Below are 21,031 nucleotides of genomic sequence, written 5' to 3'. Positions count from 1 at the left end.
ATTAATTGTTAGCATATTTTCGAAAATATGGTATAAAAGATAAGAAAAAGATTTTGAAAAATAATTTTTAAAATTTTTGAAAATAAGAAAAAAAATGGAAAAGATATGATTTTTGAAAAAGATTTTGAAAAGATAAGATTTTTAAAATTGAAATTTTGACTTGACTTGTGAGAAACAACTAATTTTGAAAATTTTTGACCAAGTCAACCCAAAATTTCAAAAATTTGGAGGGAAATAAGGAAAAGATATTTTTTATTTTTGAATTTTTTTAATCATGAGAGAGAAAAACACAAACATGACCCAAAACATGAAAATTTTGGATCAAACACATGATGCATGCAAGAACACTATGAATGTCAAGATGAACACCAAGAACACTTTGAAGATCATGATGAACATCAAGAACATTTTTTTTTTGAAAAATTTTTGATGCAAAGAAAATATGCAAGACACCAAACTTAAAAATCTTTAATGCATGGACACTAACAAATAAAAAATGCATATGAAAAACAACAAACAACACAAAACAAGAAAACATCAAGATCAAACAAGAGGACTTATCAAGAACAACTTGAAGATCATGAAGAACACTATGAATGCATGGAATTTTCGAAAAATGCAAGAAAAATTTTTAAAAGCATGCAATTGACACCAAACTTAAAAGTTGACTCAAGACTCAAACAAGAAACACAAAATATTTTTTTGATTTTTATGATTTTATGATTTTTTTGTATTTTTTTTTTGAAAAACATTATTGGAAAAATGAAAAAGAAAATAAAAATTTTTGAAAAAGTTTTTGAAAAGAAAATTACCTAATCTGAGCAACAAGATGAACCGTCAGTTGTCCATACTCGAACAATCCCCGACAACGGCGCCAAAAACTTGGTGGACGAAATTGTTATTCATGTGTTATTCCATTTTGAAAAATTCATTGCTTTTCATTCCCTGGTAATGGCGCCAAAAACATGATGCTAATACCATGGTTCACAACTTCATTCAACTTAACCAGCAAGTGTACTGGGTCATCCAAGTAATACCTTACGTGAGTAAGGGTCGATCCCACGGAGATTGTTGGTATGAAGCAAGCTATGGTCACCTTGTAAATCTCAGTTAGGCAGATTAAATTGGTTTATGGTTTCGAAAACTAATAATAAAAAGAAAATAAAAGGGATAGAAATACTTATGTAAATCAATAGTGGAAATTTCAGATAAGTGTATGGAGATGTTGTGCTCCTCTTGAATCTCTACTTTCTTATTACATTCTTCCAATCCTTCTTACTCCTTTCCATGGCAAGCTGTATGTAGGGCATCACCGTTGTCAATGGCTACATCCCATCCTCTCAGTGAAAATGGTCCTATGCTCTGTCACAGCACGGCTAATCATCTGTCGGTTCTCAATCAGGTTGGAGTAGAATCCATTGATTCTTTTGCGTTTGTCATCACGCCCAGCCTTCAGGAGTTTGAAGCTCGTCACAGTCATTCAATCCCAGAATCCTACTCGGAATACCATAGACAAGGTTTAGACTTTTCGGATCCTCATGAATGCCGCCATCTATCTAACTTATACCACGAAGATTCTGTTGGGGAATCTAAGAGATATGCGCCCGGCCTAAGGTAGAACGGAAGTGGTTGTCAGTCACGCGCGTTCATAGGTGAGAATGATGATGAGTGTCACGGATCATCACATTCATCAAAGTTAAGTGTAACGTATATCTTGGAATAAGAATAAAAGAGAATTGAATAGAAATTAATAGTAATTGTATTGAAACTTGAGGTACAGCAGAGCTCCACACCCTTAATCCATGGTGTGTAGAAACTCCACTGTTGAAAATACATAAGTGAAAGGTTCAGGCATGGCCAAATGGCCAGCCCCCAAATCGTGATCAATAGTCTTCTAAGATGAAGGATAAAAAAAAACTGAGACCAAAGATGAAACGTGGTCAAAAGACGACTAATACACTAGTAAAAAGTCTTATTTATACTAAACTAGCTACTAGGGTTTACATGAGTAAGTAATTGATGCATAAATCCACTTCCAGGGCCCACTTGATGTATGTTTGGGCTGAGCTTGATCTATCCACGAGATGAGGCTTTTCTTGGAGTTGAACTCCAAGTTATGACGTGTTTTGGGCGTTCAACTCCGGATCATGACGTTTTTCTGGCGTTTAACTCCAGACAGCAGCATGTACTTGGCGTTCAACGCCAAGTTACGTCATCAATTTCCGAATAAAGTATGGACTGTTATATATTGCTGGGAAGCTCTGGATGTCTACTTTCCAACGCCGTTGAGAGCGCGCCAATTGGAGTTCTGTAGCTCCAGAAAATCCATTTCTAGTGCAGGGAGGTCAGAATCCAACAGCATCAGCAGTCCTTTTGTCAGCCTTTTTCAGAGTTTTGCTCAAGTCCCTCAATTTCAGCCAGAAATTACCTGAAATCACAGAAAAACACACAAACTCATAGTAAAGTCCAGAAATGTGAATTTAACATAAAAACTAATGAAAACATCCCTAAAAGTAGCTTGAACTTATTAAAAACTACCTAAAAAAATGCCAAAAAGCGTATAAATTATCCGCTCATCACAAACCCTGTGTAAAGTAGCCGAGCAACACTATCTTGTCAATCATATGATGGGGGCATGCGTCTCGAAGATTATTGAAGCGTTCCAAGTATTCATAGAGGGTCTCAGATTCATCCTGAACAATCATAGACATGTCCTTCCTCAGCTTATCGACAACTTCAGCTGGAAAGAATTTATCCAGAAACTCTTTCCTATGTGTATTCCAGTTAGAAACAGTTGCTCCAGGTTGAGTGTAGTACCACTCTCTTGCCTTTTCCTCCAGAGAAAATGGGAAGGCTTTCAACAGAATGGAGATTTCATCAGTGCCATTATGCTTAACAGTAGAACAAGCAGTCTGGAAATCCCTAAGATGCTTGATAGGCTCTTGAGCAGGTAAGCCATGAAACTTGGGCATCAAGTTGAGTACTGAAGACTTTATTTCAAAATCTACAGCTACTGCTGAGTGGTGTGCCTAGAATGGTTGGAGCGTAAAATCAGGGGCTCCTTCCTCCTAGATAGTGACTCTTCTGGGTGCTGCCATGTCACCTGCACGTAAATGAACTGAATCAGTAGAGAGGGAGCTTGTTTCTTCCTTAGATGACGGTTCAGGTTCGTCCTCAAAGAGGAGTCGCCGACGCCGAGCTTGCCTTATACGTGAAAGAGTTCTTTCAATTTCAGGGTCAAATGCTGGCAAGCTTTGATCAGGAAGGGAACGCGTCATTTAACAAAAGAAACGTACAGCTCATAGTGACAGAATGAAAATAAAAATTGCAAATAAAATAAATACCAATCAATAAATTAGCACACTGTTGCAACTCCACGGCAATGGCGCCAAAAATTGACGTGGCGAAAATTGGCGAGTTAAGAATTTATTAATAAGGACACGTTGCAAGTACAGTCTTTTACCAGCCGAAAATCTGCTTATCAATTTAAAAAGGGGTTGTCACAATATTGAAAATTAAAATATTGGGAGTATGAATCCCAGGTCATCTCCCAACGAGTTGCAAGGAGATGTGCTATTTCATCAATCGGGTGTTTTCAAAAATGGTTGAGTTGATAAACAGAGATTTAAATTGGAAAATTTACTTAATTTTAAATAAAAGCCTTGACTGGGGATAGATTAGTTGGAAGCCCTATTCTTGTTAAAATACTCTCAAGATTAATTGATAATTGGAACTTACTCTGCTTAGTTAACCCTTACTAGGTAAAGGAAAGTCAAGCAAGTTGAAAATCGATTTCTAGTCATAAGTCCTAATCCTCTCCCTTGGGAAGGACTAGAGTTAATTATTAGAGGGTGATTCAACAATAAACCCAATTATAATTTCTCTCTTGAGTAGTTCAACTCAAGGGTTCCTTTCAATCATCCCCAATCAAGTCATGAAACTACTCACTCATCATAATTATAAAATTCACAGAATTAATGGTGAAAATAAAAGAAGACATGATAAATAATAATAAAAGGATTAATTGAAAATAAAAATAGTCTATATTAATAACTTGTAAAAATAAGCCAAAGTCAACTCTAGAGGGATTAAGAATATGGAAGAGTAAATATAAAAAGTAAATAACAAAATAAGATGACTAGTACCAGAGGTAGACTCTTCTCAAAAGTTAAAGCCAAAATCTTCCAATGCTAATTATGAATGCTCAAGTGAGTGAAAAACCTAGGGGAGGAGTAAATCCAGATCTAAAACTAAAAATTGTGCAGAATGAATTGTTGTCCCTCGTTTCTGCATGTTTCCTGACTCTAGTCTGTAATTTCAGGCCAAAAACTGGGTTGAAATCTGGCCCAGAAACTCTGCTAGCGACTTTTGAAATTCTGCAGATCGCGCACGTCACGCGGACGCGTCGTTTGGCATTTTTCTTTTCCATGCGGGCGCGTCGTCCATGCCTCTGCGTCGCTTTTTCTTTTCCAATCCGCGCGTCCGCGTCACTCATGCAGCCGCGTCACTACGAATTCCTTTCTTCCGCGCGGTCGCGTCGCTGACGCGTACGCGTCACTTCTCACTGGTCATCTCTTGAATTTGTATTCCTTCCATTTTGCAAGATTCCTTCCCAATCTCTCACTCATTCATGCCCTATAAAGCCTGAAACACTTAACACACAGATCACGGCATCGAATGGAATAAAGGGGAATTAAAATACCTAATTAAAGGGTCTCTAGGAAGTGAGTTTTCAATCACGTAATAATTTTAGGAAGGAATTATAAATGCATGCTAATTATATGAATAAGTGGGTAAAGACCATGATAAAACCACACAATTAAACACATTGTAAACCATAAAATAGTGGTTTATCAGTGGCCCCAACAATGCTCTGAACATCAGTGAAGCTCCATGAGAGCTCACTGTCAAGCTATTGACATTAAAGAAGCGCTTATTGGGAGGTAACCCAATTTTATTTTTTCTATGTTATTTTCTTTTTTTTTTTAGGTTGATGATCATATGAAGTCACAAAAACAACTACAAAAATTATAGAAAAATCAAAAACAGCATTAAAAATAGCACACCCTGGAGAAGAAACTTACTGGCGTTTAAACGCCAGTAAAGGTAGCAGAATGGGCGTTTAACGCCAGTCTGGCACCATTCTGGGTGTTAAACACCAGAAAGAAGCACCAGACTAGCGTTAAACGCCAGAAAGAAGCAACAAGCTGGTGTTAAACGCCAGAAACAGGTTGCAGCTTGGCGTTTAACGCCAGGAAAGGAATAAAAGCTGGCGTTTAATGCTAGAAACAAGCAGCAGTCTGGCGTTAAATGCCAGGATTGCACACTAAGGGCGTTTACACGCCTAATTGGAGCAGGGACGAGAAATGCTTGACCCCTCAGGATCTGTGGACCCCACAGGATCCCTACCTACCCCACTTCTCTCTCTACCCCTCACACATCTCTATAACACTATACCCAAAACACCACTCACCTATCAAATCCTATTCTCTTCCCTATATTCTCTTCACCAATCACCTCCATCCCTCTTTCCCAAATACCCCACCTACCTCACTTTCAAATTCAAACACTTTTCACCCCCCCAAACCCACCCAATTCCATTCGGCTAATCTCCCTCTCTTTCCCTATAAATACACCTCTTCACTCCTTCATTTTCACACTTCACAACCACTCTCCTATCCCTTGGCCGAACCTATCTCTCCCTCTATCTCCTCTATTTTTCTTCTTCTTCCCCTTCTTTGTTTCTTCTTTTGCTCGAGGACGAGCAAACCTTTTAAGTTTGGTGTGGTAAAAGCGTTGCTTTTTATTTTTCCATAACCATTTATGGCACCTAAGGCCGGAGAAACCTCTAGAAAGAGGAAAGGGAAGACAAAAGCTTCCACCTCCGAGTCATGGAAGATGGAGAGATTCATCTCAAAGGTCCATCAAGACCACTTCTATGAAGTTGTGGCCAAGAAAAAGGTGATCCCTATGCAATTGAGCTGGAATTATCATAGAGGAAGACATCCTCATTGAAGAGGACAAGCCCATCACCAAAAAGAAGATGGGGCAAACAAGAGAGCCCATTCATGGACCTCAACAAGAGCATAAGGAATTCCCTCATCAAGAAATCCCTGAGATGCCTCAACGGATATATTTTCCTCCACACAACTATTGGGAGCAACTAAGGATAGGAGCACCAAAATCACTAAGGATGGAGCAACAAAGGCAAGGAAGAGACATTGAGGAGCTCAAGCACTCCATAGGATCTTCAAAAGGAAGAACTAGCCGCCATCACTAAGGTGGACCCGTTCTTTAATTTTCTTGTTCTTATTTTTTCTATTTTTTTAATTTGATGCTTTATGTTTGTCTATGTTTGTGTCTTTACTACATGATCATTAGTGTCTAGTGTCTATGTCTTAAAGCTATGAATAATTCCATGAATCCTTCACCTCTCTTAAATGAAAAATGTGCTTAATTACAAAAGAACAAGAAGTACTTGGATTTCAGATTTTATACTGAAATTAGTTTAATTATTTTGATGTGGTGGCAATACTTTCTGTTTTTCTAAATGAATGCTTGAACAGTGCATATTTTTTATAGTGAAGTTTATGAATGTTAAAATTTTTGGCTCTTGAAAGAATGATGAACAAAGAGAAATGTTATTGAAAATCTGAAAAATCATGAAATTGATTCTTGAAGCAAGAAAAAGCAGTGAATAAGAAAGCTTGCGAAAAAAAAGTGGCGAAAATTAAAAGAAAAAGAAAGAAAAAGAAAAAGCAAGCAGAAAAAGCCAATAGCCCTTAAAACCAAAAGGCAACGGTAAAAAGGATCCAAGGCTTTGAGCATTAATGGATAGGAGGGCCCAAGGAAATAAAATCCAGGCCTAAGTGGCTAAATCAAGCTGTCCTTAACCATGTGCTTGTGTCATGAAGGTCCAAGTGAAAAGCTTAAGACTGAGTGAGTAAAGTCGTTATTCAAAGCAAAAAGAGTGTGCTTAAGAACTCTGGACACCTCTAACTGTGGACTTTAGCAAAGCTGAGTCACACTCTGAAAAGGTTCACCCAGTTATGTGACTGTGGCATTTATGTATCCGATGGTAATACTGGAAAACAAAGTGCTTAGGGTCACGGCCAAGACTCATAAAGTAGCTATGTTCAAGAATCAACATATTGAACTAGGAGAATCAATAACACTCTCTTCTTTTTATCCTATTTTGTTTTTAGTTGCTTGGGGACAAGCAACAATTTAACTTTGGTGTTGTGATGAGCGGATAATTTATATGCTTTTTGGCATTGTTTTTAGGTAATTTTTAGTAGGATCTAGCTACTTTTAGGGATGTTTTTATTAGTTTTTATGCAAAATTCATATTTCTAGACTTTACTATGAGTTTGTGTGTTTTTCTGTGATTTCAGGTATTTTCTGGCTGAAATTGAGGGACCTGAGCAAAACTCTGATAGAAGGCTGACAAAGGACTGCTGATGCTGTTGGATTCTGACCTCCCTGCACTCGAAATGGATTTTCTGGAGCTACAGAATTCCAAATGGCGCGCTCTCAACAGCGTTGGAAAGTAGACATCCAGAGCTTTCCAGCAATATATAATAGTCCATACTTTATTCGGAAACTTGCGTTCAACGCCAGTTCCATGTTGCATTCTGGAGTCAAACGCCAAAAACATGTCATAAACCAGAGTTAAACGCCAAAAACACGTTACAACTTGGCGTTTAACTCAAAGAGAAGCTTCTGCATGTATAAAGCTCAAGCTTAGCCCAAGCACACACCAAGTGGGCCCCGGAAGTGGATTTCTGCATTAATTACTTATTTCTGTAAACCCTAGTAGCTAATTTAGTATAAATAGGATATTTTACTATTGTATTAGACATCTTGGTTTTTGTCTTTTATCTTAGCATCCATCTTTGGACGTTTAGTTCTTAGACTTTGGGGGCTGGCCATTCGGCCATGCCTGAACCTTGATCACTTATGTATTTTCAACGGTGGAGTTTCTACACACCATAGATTAAGGTATGGAGCTCTGTTGTACCTCGAGTTTTAATAAAAAGTACTACAATTTTCTATTCAATTTGGCTTATTATTACTCTAAGATATTCGTTGCACTTCAACATGATGAATGTGATGATCCATGACACTCATCATCATTCTCACCTATGAACGCATGACTGACAACCACTTCCGTTCTACCTTAGAACGAGCGAGTATCTCTTGGATTCCCAAACCAGAATCTTCGTGGTATAAGCTAGAACCCTTTGGCGGCCATTCTTGAGAATCTGAAAAGTATAAAACTTGTCTGTGGTATTCCGAGTAGGATTCATGGATTGAATGACTGTGACGAGCTTCAAACTCACGATTGTTGGGCGTGATGACAAACGCAAAAGATTCAATGGATTCTATTCTGACATGATCGAGAACCGACAGATGATTAGCCGTGCTGTGACAGAGCATTTGGACCATTTACACTGAGAGGATGGGATGTAGCCATTGACAACGGTGTTGCCCTACATACAGCTTGCCATGGAAAAGAGTAAGAGGAATTGGAAGAAAGCAGCAGGAAAGCAGAGATTCAGAAGGAACACAGTATCTTCATACACAATTCCCACCAATGATTTACATAAGTACTTCTATCTTTATTTTCTGTTTATTTATTATTATTTTTCAAAAACCATTATAACCATATGAATCTACCTAACTGAGATTTACAAGGTGACCATAGCTTGCTTCATACCAACAATCTCTGTGGGATCGACCCTTACTCACGTAAGGTTTATTACTTGGACGACCCATTGCACTTGCTGGTTAGTTGTGCGACGTTGTGACAAAGTGTGATTCATGTTTGAGAGCTCCAAGTCTATTGGCGCCATTATTGATGATCACAATTTCGTGCACCAAGTTTTTTGGTAAAAGCATAGCTTTTTTTGTTTTTCCATAACAACTTATGGCACCTAAGGCCGGAGAAATCTCTAGAAAAGGGAAAGGGAAGACAAAAGCTTTCACCTCTGAGTCATGGGAGATGGAGAGATTCATCTCAAAAGCCCATCAAGACCACTTCTATGAAGTTGTGGCCAAGAAGAAGGTGATCCCCGAGGTCCCTTTCAAGTTCAAGAAAAATGAGTATCCGGAGATCCGACATGAGATCCAAAGAAGAGGTTGGGAAGTTCTGACCAACCCCATTCAACAAGTCAGAATCTTAATGGTTCAAGAGTTCTATGCCAATGCATGGATCACTAGGAACCATGATCAAAGTATGAACCCGAATCCAAAGAATTATCTTACAATGGTTCGGGGGAAATACTTAGATTTCAGTCCGAAAAATGTGAGATTGGCATTCAACTTGCCTATGATGCAAGAAGACGCACGCCCCTACACTAGAAGGGTCAACTTTGATCAAAGGTTGGACCAAGTCCATATGGACATATGTGTGGAAGGAGCTCAATGGAAAAGAGACTCAAAAGGCAAGCCAGTTCAACTGAGAAGACTAGACCTAAAGCCTATGGCTAGAGGATGGTTGGAGTTCATCCAACGCTCCATCATCCCCACTAGCAACCGATCCGAAGTTACTGTGGATCGGGCCATCATGATCCATAGCATCATGATTGGAGAGGAAGTAGAAGTTCATGAAGTCATCTCTCTTGAATTCTACAAAATAGCAGAAAAGCCCTCTACCTTGGCAAGGCTAGCTTTTCCTCATCTCATCTGCCATCTATGCTACTCAGCTGGAATTATCATAGAAGGAGACATCCTCATTGAAGAGGACAAGCCCATCACCAAGAAGAGGATGGAGCAAACAAGAGAGCCCATTCATGGATCTCAAGAGACACATGAGGAAGCTCATCAAGTTCCTTAACCAGAATCTTTGTGGTATAAGCTAGAATTGTTGGCGGCCATTCTTGAGAATCCGGAAAGTCTAAACCTTGTCTGTGGTATTCCGAGTAGAATTCAGGGATTGAATGACTATGACAAGCTTCAAACTCGCGATTGTTGGGCGTAGTGACAGACGCAAAAGAATCAATGGATTCTATTCCGACATGATCGAGAACCGACAGATGATTAGCCGTGCTGTGACAAGAGCATTTGGACCATTTTCACTGAGAGGATGGGAAGTAGCCATTGACAACGGTGATGCCCTACATACAGCTTGCCATGGAAAGGAGTAAGAAGGATTGGATGAAAGCAGTAGGAAAGTAGAGATTCAGAAGGAACACAGCATCTCCATACACTTATCTGAAATTCCTACCAATGATTTACATAAGTATCTCTTTCATCTATTTTATGCTTTATTTATCATAATTTTCGAAAACCATTATAACCATTTGAATTAGCCTGACTGAGATTTACAAGATGACTATAGCTTGCTTCATACCAATAATCTCCATGGGATCGACCCTTACTCACGTAAGGTTTATTACTTGGACGACCCAGTGCACTTGCTGGTTAGTTGTGCGAAGTTGTGAAGAATGTGAGTGAACCATAGTAGTGTGCACCAAGTTTTTTGAGCCATTGCTAAGAATTGTTCAAGTTATGAAAAAGAGTAAATCACAATTTTGCCTATCAAATTTTTGGCGCCGTTGCCGGGGATTGTTTGAGTTTGGACAACTGACGGTTCATCTTGTTGCTCAGATTAGGTAATTTTCCTTTATTTTGTTTTCAAAAAGTTTTCAAAAATTTTTTCTTTGTTTTCGTTTTTCTAAAAATAATTTTCGAAAAAAAATACAATAAACATTATAAAATCATAAAATCAAAAATATTTTTTGTGTTTCCTTTTTAGTCTAGTGTCAATTTTTAAGTTTGGTGTCAATTGCATGTTTTACAAACTTTTGCATTTTTCGAAAATTCATGCATGTGTTCTTCATGATCTTCAAGTTGTTCTTGACAAGTCTCCTTGTTTGATCTTCATATTTTCTTGTTTTGTGCCTTTTGTTGTTTTTCATATGCATTTTTGCATTCATAGTGTCTAAACATGAAAAATTTCTAAGTTTGGTGTCTTGCATGTTTTTCTTTTCTTGAAAATTTTACAAAAACAAGTCTTGATGTTCACCATGATCTTCAAAGTGTTCTTGGTGTTCATCTTGACATTCAAAGTGTTCTTGCATGCATTGTGTTTTGATCTTAATTTTTCATGTCTTGTGTCAATCTTGCTGTATACAAAAAAAAAAAAGAGAGAAAAACACAAATATGACATCTTTTCCATTTTCTCTCTCATCATTAAAAATTGAAAAATCAAAAAATATCTTTTCCTTGTTTTACTCAAAAATTCGAAATCTTTGGGTTGACTTAGTCAAAAAAATTTTAAAATAAGTTGTTTCTTGTTAGTAAAGTCAAGATTTCAATTTTTAAAAATCCTATCTTTTCAAAATCTTTTTCAAAAATCAAATCTTTTTCATTTTTTTATTATTTTCGAAATTTTTAAAATTTGATTTTTAAAATCTTTTTCTTATTTTTATTTCATAATTTTCGAAAACTTTACTAACAATTAATGTGATTGATTCAAAAATTTGAAGTTCGTTACTTTCTTGTTATGAAAGGTTCAATCTTTAAATTCTAGAATCATATCTTTTAGTTTCTTGTTAGTCAAGTAATCAAGTTTTAATTTTAAAAATCAAATCTTTTTAATTTTCTTTTCAAATCTTTTTCAAAATATCTTTTCAATCATATCTTTTTAATCATATCTTTTTCAAATCATATCTTTTTCAAAATCTTTTCTAAGTTCTTATCTTTTCAAAATTGATTTTCAAATATTTCTCAACTAACTAATTGACTTTTTGTTTGTTTCTTATCTTTTTCAAAACCACCTAACCACCTTTCTCTCTCTAATTTTCGAAAATCATCTCCCTCTTTTCAAAATTCTTTTTAATTAACTAATTGTTTCAAATTTTAATTTTAATTTTATTTCTTCTCTTAATTTTCGAAAATCACTAACCTTTTTTCAAAAACAATTTTCGAAAACTTTCTCTCTCTCATCTCTTTCTATTTATTTATTCCTTTACTAACACTTCTCTTCATGTCAAAAATTCGAACCCTCTTCTCTCTTCTGTGTTCGAATTTTTCTTCTTCTTCCTCTATTCTCCTCTTTTTCTACTCACATAAAGGAATCTCTATACTGTGACATAGAGAATTCCTCTTCTCTCTTTGTTTTCTTCTCTTTCATATGAGTAGGAACAAGGAAAAAGGCATTCTTGTTGAAGCTGGTCCTGAACCTGAAAGGACCTTGAAAAGGAAGCTAAGAGCAGCTAAAGCACAGTACTCTGAAGAGGACCTAACTGAAATTTTCGAACAGGAAAAGGATATGGCAGCCGAACCCAACAACAACAATGCAAGGAAGATGCTTGGTGACTTTACTGCACCAAATTCCAACTTACATGGAAGAAGCATCTCAATCTCTGCCATTGGAGCAAACAACTTTGAGCTAAAGCCTCAGTTAGTTTCTCTGATGCAACACTGCAAGTTTCATGGACTTCCATCAGAATATCCTTTTCAGTTCTTAATTGAATTCTTGCAGATCTGTGATACTATTAAGACCAATGGGGTTGATCCCGAGGTCTACAGACTTAAGCTTTTTCCTTTTGCTGTAAGATACAGAGCTAGAGTATGGTTAGACTCTCAACCTAAAGATAGCCTGGACTCTTGGGATAAGCTGGCCACGGCCTTCTTGGCCAAGTTCTTTCCTCCTTAAAAGCTGAGCAAGCTTAGAGTAGATGTTCAGACCTTCAAACAAAAAGATGGTGAATCCCTCTATGAAGCTTGGGAAAGATACAAGCAGTTGACCAAAAAGTGTCCTTCTGGCATACTCTCAGAGTGGACCATTTTAGATATATTATATTATGGTCTATATGAGTTCTCTAAGATGTCACTGGACCATTCTGCAGGTGGATCCATTCACCTAAAGAAAACGCTTGCAGAAGCTCAAGAACTTATTGACATGGTTGCAAAAAACCAATTCAAGTACACTTCTGAGAGGAATCCTGTGAGTAATGGGACGCCTCAGAGGAAGGGAGTTCTTGAAATTGATGCTCTGAATGCCATATTGGCTCAGAACAAAATGTTGACTCAGCAAGACAACATGATTTCTCAAAGTCTGAATGGATTGCAAAATGCATCCAACAGTACTAAAGAGGCATCTTCTGAAGAAGAAGCTTATGATCCTGAGAACCCTACAATGGCAGAGGTGAATTACATGGGTGAACCCTATGGGAACACCTATAATTTCTCATGGAGAAATCATTCGAATTTCACATGGAAGGATCAACAAAAGCCCTAACTAGGCTTTAATAATGGTGGAAGAAACAGGTTTAGCAACAGCAAGCCTTTTCCATTATCTTCTCAGCAACAGACAGAGAATTCTGAGCAGATCCCCTCTAGCTTAGCAAACATAGTCTCTGATCTATCTAAGGCCACTTTAAATTTCATGAGTGAAACAAGGTCCTCCATTAGAAATTTGGAGGCACAAGTGGATCAGCTGAGTAAGAAAATCACTGAAACTCCTCCTAGTACTCTCCCAAGCAATACAGAAGAGAATCTAAAAAGAGAATGCAAGGCCATTGATATTATCAAAATGGCCGAATCCAAGGAGGAAGTGAAGGACGTGAATCCCAGTGAGGAAGACCTCCTAGAACGTCCTCTGAACAAAAAGGAGTTCCAAACTGAGGAACCTAAGGAATCTGAGGCTCACCTAGAGACCATAGAGATTCCATTGAACCTCCTTTTACCATTCATGAGCTCTGAGAACTATTCTTCCTCTGAAGAGGATGAAGATGTAACTGAAGAGCAAGTTGCTCAATATCTAGGAGCCATCATGAAGCTGAATGCCAAGTTGTTTGGTAATGAGACTTGGAAAAGTGAACCTCCCTTACTCATTAGTAAACTAGATACATGGGTTCAGCAAACTCTACCTCAAAAAAAACAAGATCCTGGTAAATTCTTAATATCCTGTACCATAGGCACCATGACCTTTGAGAAGGCTCTATGTGACCTAGGGTCAGGTATAAATCTTATGCCATTCTCTGTAAGGGAGAAAGTGGGGATCTTTGAGGTACAAGCTGCAAGAATCTCATTAGAGATGGCAGACAAGTCAATAAAACAAGCTTATGGATTGGTAGAGGACGTGTTGGTAAAGGTTAAAGGCCTTTACATCCCTGCTGATTTCATAATCTTAGACACTGGGAAGGATAAGAATGAATCCATCATTCTTGGAAGACCCTTCTTAGCCACAGAAGGAGCTGTGATTGATGTTGACAAAGGAGAGCTAATCCTTCAATTGAATGGGGACTACCTTGTGTTTAAAGCTCAAGGATCTTCCTTTGCAACCATGGAAAAGAGGCACGATAAGCTTCTCTTAATACAGAGTCAAACAAAGCCCCCACAGTCAAACTCTAAGTTTGGTGTTGGGAGGCCACAACCAAACTCTAAGTTTGGTGTTAAACCTCCACATTTAAATTCTAAGTTTGATGTTGGGAGGTCCCAACAATGCTCTGATGATCTACGAAGCTCCATGAGAGCTCACTGTCAAGTTATTGACATTAAAGAAGTGCTTATTGGAAGGCAACCCAATTTTTATTTATCTCTATTTCTATTATTCTTTTATGTTTTATTAGGTTTATGATCATGTGGAGTCACAAAATAATTGCTAAAATTAAAAACAGAATCAAAAACAGCAGAAGAAATAGCACACCCTGGAGGAAGAGCTTAAACGTCAGTAAGGAGCATCTGGCTGGCGTTCAATGCCAGAACAGAGCATGCATCTGGCGTTGAATGCCAGAAACAAGTAGCAATCTGGCGTTTAAATGCCAGGATTACACTCTGAGGAAAGCTGGCGTTTAACGCCAGCAACAAGCATCAGGCTGGCGTTAAACGCCAGAAACATGCTACATTTGGGCGTTTAACGCCAGAAACAAGCTTCAGTCTGGCGTTAAACGCCAGGATTGCAGGCAGAGGGCGTTTTATACGCCTTATTTGTGCAGGGATGATTCATCCTTGACACCTCAGGATCTGTGGACCCCACAGGATCCCCACCTACCTCAACTCACCTTTTCTCTTCTTCACACAATCCAATAACACTCTTCCCCAAACACCCTTCACCAATCACCTCAATCTCTCTTTTCCATCACCTCTTCACCACTCACATCCATCCACTCTTCCCCATAAACCCCATCTACCTTCAAATTCAAAATCTCTTTCCCACCCAAACCCACCCTAAATGACCGAACCCCATTCCCTCTCCCTCCACTATATAAACCCCTCTATCCTTCTTCATTTTCACACAACACAATCCTCTCTTCTCCCACTTGACCGAACCAACACATCTCTCCCTCTCCTCCATATCTTCTTCTTCTATTCTTTCTCTTCTTTTGCTCGAGGACGAGCAACATTCTAAGTTTGGTGTGGTAAAAGCATAGCTTTTTTGTTTTTCCATAACCATCGATGGCACCTAAGGCCGGAGAAACCTCTAGAAAGAGGAAAGGAAAAATAAAAGCTTCCACCTCTGAGTCATGGGAGATGGAGAGATTCATCTCAAAAGCCCATCAAGACTACTTCTATGAAGTTGTGGCCAAGAAGAAGGTGATCCCTGAGATCCCTTTCATGCTCAAGAAAAATGAGTATCCGGAGATCCGACATGAGATCCAAAGAAGAGGTTGGGAAGTCCTTACCAACCTCATTCAACAAGTTAGAATCTTAATGGTTCAAGAGTTCTATGCCAATGCATGGATCACTAGGAACCATAATCAAAGCATGAACCCGAACCCAAAGAATTATCTTACAATGGTTTGGGAGAAATGCTTAGATTTCAGTCTGGAGAATGTAAGGTTGGCATTCAACTTGCCTGTGATGCAAGAAGATGCACGCCCCTACACTAGAAGGGTCAACTTTGATCAAAGGTTGGACCAAGTCCTCATGGACATATGTGTGGAAGGAGCTCAATGAAAAAGAAGCTCAAAAGGCAAGCCGGTTCAATTAAGAAGACTGGACCTTAAGCCTGCGGCTAGAGGATGGTTGGAGTTCATCCAACGCTCCATCATTCCTACTAGCAACCGATCCGAAGTAACTGTGGATCGGGCCATCATGATCCATAGCATCATGATTGGAGAGGAAGTAGAAGTTCATGAAGTCATCTCTCTAGAACTCTACAAAGTAGCCGAAAACCCCTCAACCTTGGCAAGGCTAGGTTTTCCTCATCTCATTTGCCATCTGTGCTACTCAACTGGAGTTGTCATAGAAGGAGACATCCTTATTGAAGAGGACAAGCCCATCACTAAGAAGAGGATGGAGCAAACAAGAGAGGCCATCCATGGATCTCAAGAGAAGAATGAGGAAGCTCATCATCAAGAAATCCCTGAGATACCTCAAGGGATGCATTTTCCCCCAAACAACTATTGGGAACAACTCAACACTTCTCTAGAAGGATTGAGTCATAATATGAACCAATTAAGGGTGGACCACCAAGAGCACTCCATCATTCTCAATGAGATTAGAGAAGATCAAATAGCTATGAGGGAGGAGCAACAAAGGCAAGAAAGAGACATAGAGGAGCTCAAGGATGCCATTGGTCCTTCAAGGAGAAGGCACCACCATCACTAAGGTGGACTCATTCCTTAACATCCTTGTTCTTATTTCTCTATTTTTCGATTTTTAAACTTCATGTTTGTCTATGTGTCTATGTCTCAAGGCTATGAATAATTCCATGAATCCTTCACCTTTCTTAAATGAAAAATGTTTCTAATACAAAAGAACAAGAAGTACATGAGTTTCGAATTCATCCTTGAAATTAGTTTAATTATATTGATGTGGTGACAATACATTTTGTTTTCTGAATGAATGCTTGAACAGTACATATTTTTTATCTTGTTGTTTATGAATGTTAAACTTGTTGGCTCTTGAAAGAATGATGAAAAAGAGAAATGTTGTTGATGATCTGAAAAATCATAAAATTGATTCTTGAAGCAAGAAAAAGCAGTGAAAAATAAAAAACTTACAAAAAAAAAGTGGCAAAAAAAATATAAAAGAAAAAGAAAAAGCAAGCAGAAAAAGCCAATAGCCCTTAAAACCAAAAGGCAAAGGTAAAAAGGATCCAAGGCTTTGAGCATCAATGGATAGGAGGTCCCAAGGAAATAAAATCCAAGCCTAAGTGGCTAAATCAAGCTGTCCCTAACCATGTGCTTGTGGCATGCAGGTCCAAGTGAAAAGCTTGAGACTGAGTGGTTAAAGTCGTGATCCAAAGCAAAAAGAGTGTGCTTAAGAGCTCTGGACACCTCTAACTGGGGACTTTAGCAAAGCTGAGTCACAATCTGAAAAGGTTCACCCAGTCATGTGTCTGTGGCATTTATGTATCCGGTGGTAATACTGAAAAACAAAGTGCTTAGGGCCACGGCCAAGACTCATAAAAGTAGTTGTGTTCAAGAATCAACATACTTAACTAGGAGAATCAATAACACTATCTGAACTCTGAGTTCCTATAGATGCCAATCATTTTAAACTTCAAAGGATAAAGTGAGATGCCAAAACTGTTCAGAAGCAAAAAGCTACAAGTCCTGCTCATCTATTTAGAACTAATATTCATTCATATTTTGAGATTTATAGTATATTCTCTTCTTTTTATCCTAATTGATTTTCAGTTGCTTGGGGACAAGCAACAATTTAAGTTTGGTGTTGTGATGAGTGGATAATTTATACCCTTTTGGCATTGTTTTTAGGTAGTTTTTAGTAGGATCTAGCTACTTTTAGGAATATTTTTATTAGTTTTTATGAAAAATTCACATTTCTGGACTTTACTATGAGTTTGTGTATTTTTCTGTGGTTTCAGGTATTTTCTGGCTGAAATTGAGGGACCTGAGCAAAAATCTGATAGAAGGCTGACAAAGGACTGCTGATGCTGTTGGATTCTAACCTCCCTGCACTCGAAATGGCTTTTCTGGAGCTACAGAACTCTAAATGGCGCGCTCTCAACTGCGTTGGAAAGTAGACATCCAGGGCTTTCCAGTAATATATAATAGTCCATACTTTGTTCGCGATTAGATAACGCAAACTGGCGTTCAACTCCAGTTCCATGCTGTATTCTAGAGTAAAATGCCAGAAACACGTCACAAACCCGAGTTTAACGCCAAAAACACGTTACAACTTGGTGTTTAACTCCAAGAGAAGCCTCTGCACGTGTAAAGCTCAAGCTCAGCCCAAGCACACACCAAAGTGGGCCCCGGAAGTGGATTTCTGCACTTAGACTTATTTCTGTAAACCCTAGTAGCTAGTTTAGTATAAATAGAACTTTTAACTATTGTACTAGGCGTCTGGTCTTTTGATTGATATTTAGTCAGTGTATGCAATTTTAGACCTTTAGGGGGGCTGGCCATTCGGCCATGCCTGGACCATCACTTATGTATTTTCAACGGTGGAGTTTCTACACACCATAGATTAAGGGTGTGGAGCTCAGCTGTACCTCGAGATTCAATGCCATTACTACTGTTTTCTATTAAATTCATGCTTATTCTTATTCTAAGATATTAGCTGCACTTCAACCTGATGGATGTGATGATCCGTGACACTCATCATCATCCGTCCCTATGAACGCATGACTGACAACCACTTCCGTTCTACCTTAGATCGAGCGTGTATCTCTTGGGTTCCTTAACCAGAATCTTCGTGGTATAAGCTAGAATTATTGCCGGCCATTCTTGAGAATCCTGAAAGTCTAAACCTTGTCTATGGTATTCCGAGTAGGATTCAGGGATTGAATGACTGTGACGAGCTTCAAACTCGCGATTGTTGGGCGTAGTGACAGACGCAAAAGAATCAATGGATTCTATTCCGACATGATCGAGAACCGATAGATGATTAGCCGTGCTATGACAAGAGCATTTAGACCATTTTCACTGAGAGGATGGGAAGTAGCCATTGACAACGGTGATGCCCTACATACAGCTTGTCATGGAAAGGAGTAAGAAGGATTGGATAAAAGAAGTAGGAAAGCAGAGATTCAGAAGGAACACAGCATCTCGATACACTTATCTGAAATTCCTACCAATGATTTACATAAGTATCTCTTTCATCTATTTTATGCTTTTTTTATCATAATTTTCGAAAACCATTATAACCATTTGAATCAGCCTGACTAAGATATACAACATGACCATAGCTTGCTTCATACCAACAATCTCCGTGGGATCGACCCTTACTCACGTAAGGTTTATTACTTGGACGACCCAGTGCACTTGCTGGTTAGTTGTGCGAAGTTGTGAAGAATGTGAGTGAACCATAGTAGTGTGCACCAAGTTTTTGGAGCCATTGCTAAGAATTGTTCAAGTTATGAAAAAGAGTAAATCACAATTTTGCCTATCATATAACGCCAGCTTTCTGCCCTATTCTGGCGTTAAACACCAGAAACAAGTTGCAAGCTAGAGTCAAACGCCAGAAACAAATTACAAACTGGCGTTTAACTTCAAGGAAGGCCTCTACACGTGAAAGCTTCAATGCTCAGCCCGTGGATTTCTGCATCATTTACTTGTTTCTGTAACCCTAGTAACTAGTTTAGTATAAATAGAACTTTTTCTCATTGTATTAGATGTCTTGGTTATTCTGGTTCCCCCTCTGGGGCCGAAGCCAATGAACACCATTATCACCTATGTATTTTCAACGGTGGAGTTTCTACACACCATAGATTAAGGTGTGGAGCTCTACTGTTCCTCGAGTATTAATGCAAAGTACTATTATTCTTCTATTCAATTCATGCCTATTCTTATTCTAAGATATCCATTCGCTCACAAGAACATGATGAATGTGATGATTATGTGACACTCATCACCATTCTCACTTATGAACGCATGATTAACAACCACTTCCGTTCTACATGAAAACAAGATTGAATGTATATCTCTTGGGTTTCTAATCAACGATTCACATCGACTCCCCTCTGACAATGGGGCATCTGAATCCGAGATTAGAATCTTCGTGGTATAGGCTAGAATCCATTGGCAGCATTCTTAAGATCCGGAAAGTCTAAACCTTGTCTGTGGTATTCCGAGTAGGATCTGGGAAAGGATGACTATGACGAGCTTCAAACTTGCGACTGTAGGGCGTGGTGACAGACGCAAAAGGATAGTAAATCCTATTCCTACACGATCGAGAACCGACAGCTGATTAGCCATACGATATCTGTGCATGGTATTTTTCATCCGAGACGAGCAATCCGACAGTTGATTAGCCGTACAGAAATCGTAGAGGACCATTTTCACTGAGAGGACGGGAAGTAGCCATTGACAACGGTGACACCCAGCATACAGCTTGCCAAGAAAGGAGTATGAAGGATTAGATGAAGGCAATAGGAAAGTAGAGATTCAGAAGGAACAACGCATCTCCATACGCTTATCTGAAATTCCCACCAATGAATTACATAAGTATCTCTATCTTTATTTTATGTTTATGTATCTTTTAATTATCAAAACTCCATAACCATTTGAATCCACCTGACTGAGATTTACAAGGTGACCATAGCTTGCTTCAAACTGACAATCTCTGTGGGATCGACCCTTACTCATGTAAGGTTTATTACTTGGACGACCCAGTGCACTTGCTGGTTAGTTGTGCGAAGTTATGAAAAAAAGTGATATTACAATTGTGCGTACCAAGTTGTTGGCGCCATTGAGATCACAATTTCGTGCACCAAAGGCACATCCAGAGACTTGCAGACTTAACTGAAGATCAGAGAAGTAGTATATATAGGGGTAGTTTTGAACTAGAAAAGGGGGATTGGCACCTGGGAATCCAGGATTGTAAACACCCAAATTTATTTTTTTCTGTAATTCAGCTTTGCTTTTCAATGCAATTTACATTTCCATCTTTCATTTCGAGAGTTATGAACAATTAAACCCCTTTACATTGCTGGTTAGAGGATACTGACAAAAAAAAGAAGCAAATAGCATATTGAATAGGTCCAAATATTGTGACCATTCTTTTTTTTTTTTTTTGGACCGGCTTGTGACCATTCTTATATTTTTCACAAATCCTCTGATAAGCAAAACCACAACCATATATTTCTCAATTTGATGTTTGTATTTCT

The 21,031-nt window shown here is 38.5% G+C and overlaps 2 non-coding genes across 2 annotated transcripts; one reads left to right on the top strand and one right to left on the bottom strand.

Annotated features, from left to right (window-relative positions):
- The first annotated feature begins 2,618 nt into the window (after positions 1-2,618).
- Positions 2,619-2,726, top strand: LOC130942594 (small nucleolar RNA R71). The gene has a single exon (XR_009071161.1). It is a non-coding gene; the product is annotated as a small nucleolar RNA R71 (small nucleolar RNA).
- A 9,947-nt stretch (positions 2,727-12,673) lies between these two features.
- Positions 12,674-12,777, bottom strand: LOC130943015 (small nucleolar RNA R71). The gene has a single exon (XR_009071554.1). It is a non-coding gene; the product is annotated as a small nucleolar RNA R71 (small nucleolar RNA).
- Between the last annotated feature and the right edge of the window lie 8,254 nt (positions 12,778-21,031).

This window comes from Arachis stenosperma, chromosome 7 (genome assembly GCF_014773155.1).
Source record: "Arachis stenosperma cultivar V10309 chromosome 7, arast.V10309.gnm1.PFL2, whole genome shotgun sequence".
Taxonomy (NCBI): domain Eukaryota; kingdom Viridiplantae; phylum Streptophyta; class Magnoliopsida; order Fabales; family Fabaceae; genus Arachis; species Arachis stenosperma.
The sequence above is the reverse complement of the archived record's forward strand: the minus strand, read 5'-3'. Positions and strand labels throughout refer to the sequence as shown.